The sequence below is a fragment of the Camelus ferus genome, chromosome 4, assembly GCF_009834535.1.
Source record: "Camelus ferus isolate YT-003-E chromosome 4, BCGSAC_Cfer_1.0, whole genome shotgun sequence".
Classification (NCBI taxonomy): domain Eukaryota; kingdom Metazoa; phylum Chordata; class Mammalia; order Artiodactyla; family Camelidae; genus Camelus; species Camelus ferus.
The window spans coordinates 23,608,360-23,616,982 of NC_045699.1; positions in this window are offsets into that span (position 1 = coordinate 23,608,360).

Consider the following 8,623-nt stretch of genomic DNA (forward strand, 5'->3'; position numbering starts at 1 on the left):
AGTTTTATTTGTTTTGACTATATAAGTATTATATGTTCATCATAAAAATGAGAAAATTTAAATAAAAGAAGAAACTGGCACCCAGAACACAACCAAATGATGGCTGCTGTTAACTTAGTGTTTGTTCTTTTAAATAGTCTTCCTCTGAATTCCCCTTCTCATGTATACACATTTTTCTCCCCCAAACTGTTTTATTTTAAATACTACTATGTAACTTGCTTGTTTCACTATGCAAAGTATCATAAACATATATCCATATTTTTAATTATAGACCTATAGAATACCTTTGTAACATTCTATTTTGTGAATGTGCCAAATCTTTTGAAGCTACTCTATTATGTTAAGCACTTAATCTGTTTTTAATGTTGCACATTATAAACAAAGCTGTGACAAATATCAAAAGGGAAAAAAAATGAGAGACAATTTTATCAATAACCCCATGATGTGTCATTTCAGAGAATGGAATATAACATAACTGAAGTATTTTCCAAATGTGGATGACTTAAATGTCCCACTTAATACATCATTTGTTAAAAACAAGATTGTCAGAAACCTTTAAGTCATTTTAGAACATCTGATGACATTGATAAAGAATGGCTTGTTAGTAATATTTATTAGTAATGACTTCTTGACAAATTCTGATACAGTAAGTTCTTTTCCTTATTACAGCGCTTTCTATGCTAAATCTAGGGACACCAAAGAAAAGAGAAACACAAATATACATCCTGTGATAAGACAGACATTATATTACAAAATATTACCTGATATATACCTACTGGTTTTGATAAACAATCCCCAAAATAGCTTGAGTGAACTGAATAAAACATCACACGTATCAAAATCTCCCTCAGGTGATCGTCTTTTTCAAGATGACCTAAAAAAGTGTATTTCACTTACATTCAGAGTTTTTAAAACCTTTTTGAAATTTATTTTTATTTACTTCAGAAAAATTTGCTCTTAATACTTTAGCTGACTTGGATACTTGCTCGGTGAATATAGTTATTTTACTAGAGTTTATCTCATATGCTCATGAATCTTCGATCTGGGAGGAGCCTCTAGCGATTTCACAGTTTTAATTTATATTAAAGTCAACAAGAAAAACAGATAAGATATTTTCAGAAGGAAAAAAACAGCAAAGATGTAAAAAGCTGGGAAGTCATATTAAAATGTTAGATAGTTTAGACAGAAATGAGCACTGGGCAGGGGGAGAGGGAGGGGAAAGGAACAATCCAGAACACAAAGAACCTGAGCTGTCAATCAACCAGAGCATAGGGAACCTGAGTTGTCGATCAATCAATCAATCACGAAACTAGGATATAAAAACAAGAGAAAGGAGGGAATGGAGCCATTTTTCCTCTCTTGGATTGGCCCGCTCCCAATTCTCGAGAGTGTACTATCTTTTACTTTTTTATTTCACTAAAAAAATCTTGCTTGTATCACGCTTTCTGTCTCTCATCAAAAATCTTTTCTTCGAGTGACTAAGAACTGAGGTAATTCTTATTTTCCTTTTCCCCAGTAACAAAAGGAGAAAGGAATTAACTCTGGGATGCGGTAAGGCATCTATAAGCATAAATCAGCACTTCTTGGCAAGTGATGTTTATAGTCCGTCAGGTACTACTGAAAAGAAGTTCACAGTATAGGACATGCATAATAAATTCTGCCACCTAAGCTTTTGCTGGCAGTCACATCCAGCCACATCATGTCCCTAGATAAATGTTTTCTCTGTTTGGAACTCAGATAGCTCACAAATGTGTAGGTGCTTTCATAATTAAGAAGCCAAAGAGTCTTCCTGATTAGAGTATTGCGGAAAAAATGTGTTACAGCTCAGTGTTACAGCTCAGTTGTGACAGCAACCTGGATCTGGGCGAGAGACCAAGCAGCACTCGGAGAGTTGGAGAACTCAGGTTTATTATGCCAGCGGGCCCAGAAGAGTTAACATTTCAAGCTCTAGACCCCATTTGTCAGTTTACACAGGCCTTTTATAGGCTGCTTGTTTTACACTTTGCAACATCAAATGCAAATAAAGTATAACAAGTTGACCAACCAGGAACAAGCTTTGTAGAAACAGACCAATCAGGAGTGAGCTCCATGCAAATGAAGTACTACAAATGGACCAATCAGAAGTTAGGGAAGTGGACCAATCAGAAGTGAGAGTAATAGCCAATCAGGAGTGAAGGAAATTACCAATCAGAAGTGAGCTCAGGGAACCAATAGAATTCTAGGTGTAAGTTAGCCGCTTTAGAGGCAGAAAGTGAGATAGAGCTTCCCTGCCAAGGAACTGGACCCTGCTGGGAGGAGAGCAGCGGCCCTGCCTGGGGGTCTTGCCGGTCTTTTTATGGGGCTTCCCGCCTCAAGAGAGCCCTGTGAGGGATTCTTAGAGCTCAACCTCCCAGCTCCCTGTCTCAAATGCGTTGTGTGCAGCAGCCAACGTGAGGGTAAGAGCTTATCTTACCCTTTTTTTCCGCCGTAAATTAATATAAAATCAAAGACCTGTTCTGTAGGGCCAACTGCTTTCCCTTTTCAAGGCTTTTACAGGACTTGAAAGCACATCTATTTAAAAAACTGCTTTGCTGAAACCTTCAAGGAAACACGCACACGCACCAAATTAGGCTGAGGGGCTGGGTGGAGCTTATTTTGCTGCAGGATAATGGGAAAGAACAAAGCTAAGGAAGTTTACTTCTATCTTAAACTTTTTTTTCTTGCTGAGAATGTTACCAACCAGCTTCCCTGTTTTTCTGCTAATCTTTATTTCTGTAGTTTTTCTAAGCAATTGCACATCCTGGAGTGACAATTTCCTTCATTCCTTCTTTTGGGAAAAAGTAATGTATGTTAAGTTACACCTGCTTCCTCCAGTTAAGTAGACTTTGGAATCAGGATGCACCTGGTCCTTCTCCAATGAGAACAAGGCTTTGACCAAGAAATTTCAGATGCAGCTGGATAGTCAGCAACTTTTTACACATGGAAGAGTGCAGTTTTTTCTTTCTTTCTTTCTCTTCCTTTTTTTTGCTTACTGTTGCAGTGGATCATAACCCTGAGTGAATAGGGTTAAATACTGAAGGTTTTAATTTTTCTCTCTACTGAGGCATAATTGACACACAAAAGTCCATTTATGAGTTTGACAAATGTGTACAGGTGTAAAATGGCCACCACAATTAAGATACAGAATTCTCATTACTCCAGTTTTCCTCTGCCCCTTTTCAGTCAAGCTCCTTTCTCATCTCCAGCCACCACAGACCACCAGTCTGTTTTCTGTTCCCCTTGTCTTGATGTCTCTACAATGTTATGTAACACTGTTACATAGTCTCTGTCTTGCGGGTCTAGCTTTTTAAATTACTATAGTGCTTTCAGGAATTATCCATTTTGTTGCATATATCACTAGTTTGTACCTTTTTATTGCTGAATAGTATTCCATCTATGGGTGAATCACAGTTAGTTTCTCCATTCACCAGTTGGATTGTTTACAGTTTGGGGCATTTAGAGCTTAGGTTGCTGCAAACGATTCACACACAGGTTGTTGTATGGACACATGTTTTCAATTTTCATGGGTATATGCCTGGGTTATTTAGTAAATGTATGTTTACACAAAAATGTTTTTTTTTTAAAGTGACTATGCCATTTTTCATCCCTTCTAGCACTGATGGAGAGTTTTTTCTACTCCCTTACCAAAGTTTAGTATGACCAGTTTTTCTTACATAGTAATTCTAGTAGTTGGGTAATAGTATCAGAGTGGTTTTAAAATTGCATTTCCCTAACGATTAAAAAGGAGCATCTTTTATGTGCTTGTTTACCATTTTTATATCTTCTTTGGTTTCTTTGTCTTCTTATTGAATTTTGAAAGTTATTTATGTTTTTCCTAGCAGCTGTATAGTTTTTGATCTTTCATTTGGCTGTATAATCTATCTTGAGGTAATTTTTGTACATGTGGAGCTAAGAGTTGTGGTTCATTCACTTTGCAAACGGATGTCCTCCAGTGTTGAGCTAGTGTGGGGCTTGGGATCCCAGAGAAGGATATTTCTCAGTGTTTCTGCTCCACCCCCACCTTCAGTGGGCCTTGCACACCTGCGTCCTGGAAGGGCTCCTCCTCCGTGCTCTCACCCTCCTCTTCTGCACAACTATGTTTTGTATTATTTAGTGCAAGACTTAGGATGGCAACATGGGTGGTTTCTCATTTGTCCTGCTCCCCAGTCAGTCTTAGGCAGGTCCCGTACATCTGAGCATCAGGGGTAGGGTTTTCTCATCATTCCTGCATGTCTCTCAGTGTACTCGGAGAGTGCAAGCAGATTGCCTGCTTTCCCCATCATGTCACCTAAATTCTGTCACCTGTAGGTGGGAGATCTTGGGTGGGATTAAGTTTCTTCCCCTTGCTGTTTGGCAGCTGAGTACTGCCCTTGAAAAGAATTTTTTGCACAAGTGGGATTTCTACCACCTTCCCAGCTACAGCTGGTCTTTGCCCTGGATGGGGGATGGAAGTGTTTCCTGTCCTTCCCCAGAGGAAATCAGCTTTGCCTGGCAAACAAAGGTCAGCTCTGGGACATGGATGTGTTTCTTGCCCTGTCTCCAACGGCAAGTGGCTTTTGCTACATACGTGGTTGAAAGCAGTTCAAGACACAGGAGGATTGGGACCTGTCTCCAGTGGCGGCCAGTCATTTCTGTATGTTCACAGAGTTCCTAGAGAATGGATGGGTTCCTGCAGGTACTCCTGCTCCACTCTCAGTCTTCGGCAAGCTCGCATACTGTGTCACTGAAGGAGGCGCACCAGTCCTCTGCCCTGCCTCCAGGCCTTCTCCTGAGGGCTGCATGTGCTGATGATGCAAGTTTGTTTGCCAGATGCACTGTGAGGCCAGAGAAACCGAAACGTCGGGGTTTGGAGCAGAGAAAGGTTTATTGCAGGGCTGAGCAAGGAGGACGGGGTGGCTCATGCACAGGAAAACCCTGAGCTCCCAGAAGAGTTTCAGCAAAGCATGTTTAAAGGCCAGGTAAGGGAGCAGGGGTCGCAGGGAGTTTGATCAGCTGGTGCACAATCCTCTGATTGGTTGATGTTGAGGGAAAAGGGCAGTCAACACTATCACCTCCTAGGCTCCAGAGGGTCTGGGGGCCATGTGCGCTCCATCATCAAGTAGTTAATTTCCTCCCTTTGGTGGTGGTTTTTAGCATCTGAAAAACTCAAGAAATATGCATGAGATACCATTCTCTGGGTACTTCAGAGAGGAGCTACAGCAGAGGCTATGGGGGAGGGGGGTCTGTCCTCGGGAAGGCCCCACAGGGTCCTGCTCAGTTACAGATGGAGGCCCTTGGAAAAGATTACACGAGTGGATATAGACACTGTTTGTATCTGGGGTTCCCAGAGATCCTGGACTGTCAATCTAGCCCTCAGGCGGTCTCTAGGAATTTACTGCTGTTTCAGGAGATAAAGATTCACCTTTCCTGGCAGCTTCAGGTCTCCCGCCCCTTTGTCCTTCTGTCCCTGCCCTTCTCCTGCCCGGGGACTGCCCTCCCTGGTCTTTAGATGACCTGTTCTCATCTCATTGCATTTCAAACACTTCTTTGACCTCACAGTCTGCTGTTCAGGTCGTTGGTTTGGGTTTTATCTTGCTCAGAATAGGAACACCTGTGCCCCTTCTCTTTTTTACACATTCTTCTTGAAAGGCTGGTACCCATCTTTAGACAGTTAGAAAACAGACCACTGAATCATCTTCTAAAAGAGCTGGTTTTCAAGTTTTCGGGGACCTATAGGCCCATGTGTTTGGGAGAATGCATGCTTGTCACTGTCTCATATGTATTTTATAGTTCTTCTGAAAAAGGAGTGTGTATAACACAGGTATAAACAATGCTGGTCTCTGTAGCTTACAGTTGCCAGTTTTATTGTCCCTCAAGTGATGTCCCACCTAATTACTCCAATACGTAACATAAACATGATTCATTTCTCTTAAAGACTAGTTTGTTGTGTAACTGAATTGGGGCATTCTTCTGTAATGATATCTTCTCTTTTTAGAGGCATTTTTATGATTAAGCAGCTATTGGTAGCCTTGAAGAATTATTTGAGATTGATTTCTATAATTAATGCTTTGGAATATATTTTATTACAAAAGTGAGAAAAGAAGAGCAAGTTTTTATGTGGGAGGCATTATACTCAGTGTTTTGCATGTTCATTTTCAGCATTTTTCTGTATCTCTTTGTATGTTGCAATTGGCTCAAGTCTAAAAACCTTTCTACATTCAGCTGCTGCAATGTTCAGATAATTTAAATGAACTGTTAGGAATCAGAGGATCAACAACTCTACTTAAACGGACAAACAGTTGCAAAAGGCTACTTGCTGAAGTTAACATTCCCAGTTCAAAAATGAAGATACAGTTGTTATTTGCAGGAAGTTACTGAGAAGCTATTCCACAGTCTCTAACTTATGCATTCATTCACTTGATTTTTCAAGTGTCTAAAAGTAGACAGTCAGCAAGCACCTTAAGTAATTTGTTAAACTCTTACCAGCTTTTAAATTAGTCTTCTTTTTGCTCTGTCTCCTGTGATGCTGCATGTAATGCTAATTACATTAACTTTTTCATCCATTCATATTTATACATTACATACTATGTTTAGGTAGATCTTGCAGTAATTTAAAACATAAATCAGATATAAACTCTATATTCAATAGCTTATAATTCATTAAGAGATGCTGTGAACCCAGATAATTACAAGATAAGTTAGAAAGCTGTAGGTTGTATTTTAAATGACTGAGATACAGTTGTTATGGGCTTTCGAGTAGAGATATGAAAAATTAATTCCAGCTGGGAAAGTGAGGAAACACGTCATGGAAAGGTGATACTTGGATTCAGAGGATGGATGGGATTTGCGTATATGGAGATAATGAAGAAAGGAATTCCAAACAAAGGAAAGAGCAGTTTCCTGGAAGCTGGTAGAATCAGCTTTGGAATAAGAAAGACTTATTTTCAAATGGCTGGTCTGAAGTTAATATAGACCTACGTGCACATTACTTAACATCATAGCCTATGTGACTATTTACATTGCTGTTTCCCCCCAAGCTGAGCTATAAAATTGGATTAAAATACACTGTGAAATAGAAATTTAAAAGTTTGAATTTCTTCCTATAGTTCTATTCTAAAGGCCAGTAAGTATAAAGTACATATCCTTTGAAAAGGAGAACCAGGTGATATAAAGATTCCAGAGGAGGGCAGCAAAGATAAAGACAGTAGAATCACCACAGGTGGAAAGAACAGAGAATCCTATTTTACAAATTCTGTTAATTTTCACAATAGTAAGCATCTCTGTGGTGGGTCATCTGTTAGCTTTAAATTATTAATTGGTTTGCTAAAATACGGAAAAATGAAAGCACGTGTAATTAATCCTGTCTCTCTCTCTCGGTCTCTTTTATCCCTTTGAGAGGTTTACAGTTGTTCACACTTCTGAAGACTATTAAAAGAGCTATCCCAGCTGAAACCTATACTAATTCAAGTAGTCCTTTATCCAGCAAATCCTAACTGTCTGCTACATGCTTACAGAGCGTTGGGTGGTAGGGATATCATTGACAAAATAATGCCTGATTTCATAAAGTTCATACCCGGTTGGTGGATGATTTACTTTATCTCTGATTCAAGTGTATCATTGATCACTATTCTCAGGACAGCACTGTCATACACTGACATGAGGATGGAATGAAACCATGGCTGGCAAGCCAGAACTTGGCACTAACTCTAAATGTGCCCAGAGGAAAATACGGTATTTAGGGACCATTTTGTAATGATAAAAACATAAAAAAAAATTAAGAACAGTGTTTTATAAAAGATTTAACTTTGGTCCTAATTTGTGTAACTCTCATTAGACAATAGATTGGTTTTGGTAAACTACAGACTAAATAAAAGACTTTGATAAGAGACTGCATTTTAACTTCATTCCTAACTCCTATCAGTAAGCTTGGTACTCTGAGGTATGACATAATTTCTTTTGAGACTTAAGTTTGTGAGCTTATATTGAATTAAAAGGGTGTTTGGCTCCCACCTAAAATTTCAGACTAGAGAATGCATCCTCCCCACTGTGAATGAGTATGTGGTATAGGTTTTGATATCCGTATATTATGGCCAAGCCATAGAAAACTATTTCTGGAATAGAGCTATATACTCGGTGGTCATAAAGTATGGAAAACGTGTTCGTTTAACATCGTTCAACATAGTATGTGTTGAAATGCACTGTGAGTAAGCCTGTATATGTGTGTGTACACCGTTACATATATTCACCTATGTTTCCAGGTTTTATAGCCACTCTGTATAATGGTTCAAGTTTAATTATTTGAATATAGCTGTATTTGTTGGACTATGCTTTTTTTTTTTTTTTTTACTAGTTGAAGACTGATGGAAGTAGAGTCAAAAGCTATTTTTTTACAGAAGAAACTTGTTTTTTTTAAATCTATTTTTATATATAGTAACTAACATTTGCAAATCTCAAACTCCCAAATTTATCCCTTCCCACCCCCTTTCCCCAGTAACCATAAGACTGTTTACTATGTCTGCAAGTCTATTTCTGTTTTGTAGGTGAGTTCATGGTGTCTTTTTTTTTTTCTTTCTTTTTTTTTTTTTTTTTTTAGATTCCACATTTGAATGATATCTTGTGGTATTGT